Below are 1,838 nucleotides of genomic sequence, written 5' to 3' on the forward strand. Positions count from 1 at the left end.
GAACACTGCTTGTGTACACCCTAAGATGTTTTCCCAAGGCATATGCAGGTCTATGTACAAGAAAATAACAAAGATGGTTTAAAGTAACCAATAAAATTGGAGACGTGACCGGGGACACAGGAGGCTGATGACTTCATTGTAGCACAACAGATACTTTCTGCTTGCCAAGACACTCAGTAAAAGTGATGTGGCTCTGAGGAACGGGGCTCTTGACTCAAGAGGTCTTGAGTCTCCCGGTCCCATCTTTTAAAACTTTAATTCTGTCTCTAGTTTCTTTTTCCCAAACTGTGCGTCAATTACTTTTGATCCCTACCTGCTGTGCTGGCTGCAGCAGACATAAAACATCAGAGATTGATCATTTCACAATCCTGGAGGTTAGAAGTCTGAAATCAACTGGCAGGGCCATGTTCTCTATGACTGCTGTAGAAGAGAAATTTGCCTGCTTCTTCCAGCTTTTGATATTTGCTGACAGTCCTTGACATTCTTTGGCATGTAGAGATATCACTCCAATTCTGCCTTTGCTCTCACATAACTGCTTTCTTTCTGTGTCTCACTCCTCTTCCTTTTTTTTTTTTTTTTTTTGATGTGGCTATTTTAAGAGTCTTTATTGAGTTTGTAACACTATTCTGTTTTATGTTTTGGTTTTTTGACCACAAGGCATGTGGGATCTTAGCTTCCTGACCAGAGATCAAAACTGTACCCACTGCATTGGAGGGTGAAGTCTTAATCATTGGGTGACCTGGGAAGTCCCCTTACTCTTCTTATTTAAGGGAACCAGTTATATTGGATTAAGGCCCAACCTACTCCAGTATGACCTCATCCTAACCAATTACATCTTCAATAACACTATTGCCAAATAAGGTCGCATTCTAAAGTACTGGGGGTTAGGACTTTTTTTTGCGGTTGAGGGTCATTTTTAGATATTCATGTTAAATATGTTTTTGAGTTTTTTTTTTCAATTCAACTTATAACAAGAATGTTGATAGAAATTGCTCAAAAAAGAATTCTGTGGTCAAATGAATTTGAAAAACACATTTTAAACACCATGACAGCAGGATTCTTGGCTGTAGTACTTGTGGGTGTGTGTGTGTTGCGGGGGGGGGGGGGGGGGGGCGGTCTTTAATTTGTACAGCTTCTCAAACATGTTTGAATACTGGCTTCTTTTTACTGTGGGATTAACGTTCTGTGTGACACACGCATCTCGCGCCAGATAGGAGACCCAGCGCCCTGGTAAGGACGCTCCCTACTCTTCTGGCCCTTACCTGCTGTGTATCCTCAAGACAACTCTTTTCTTCTCTAAGCACAAGTGTCCTTACATCTTGAGTTTTACAGAAGGAACAGTATACTGTCCCCTATGGGTTTCTTGTAACAGCTACATTAAATGAGGCCGGCCGAAACACACCTCGGAGAATACCTGGGACAGACCTTCACTTAATACTGGTTGCCTTTATGTTCACCAGTTTTGAATTTCTTGGCATTTTTATTAAGCATTTTGAGGCTCTCAGGAATAATTCCTAAGCCAGGACAATTTCCATGAGTAGGGTTTTCTTTTTCACTTTCACCTTCCTTTCCCCATTTTTCTCCCTTTAGGAGAACGCTTTCGTTTTTGGTAATAAAAATTGACCCTCAGGTAAATATTCAACCCAACTGTACTTATGGTAAGTCTCCAACATTAGCAAAGAATGGGTTGTTTCAAGCTGCAGTTCCTTATTCTGATCTTCCACCCCAGTGAGGAGAAGAGGATGTGATCACGAGATTGCCCGCAGAGGGGAAATTGTGAAAGAGACCTCACTCTAGAAAAGCAGCCCACAACTGCCCCACCTCTCAGAGGAGGCTGA

The sequence above is a fragment of the Bos taurus genome, chromosome 11 (assembly GCF_002263795.3).
Source record: "Bos taurus isolate L1 Dominette 01449 registration number 42190680 breed Hereford chromosome 11, ARS-UCD2.0, whole genome shotgun sequence".
Classification (NCBI taxonomy): Eukaryota; Metazoa; Chordata; class Mammalia; order Artiodactyla; family Bovidae; genus Bos; species Bos taurus.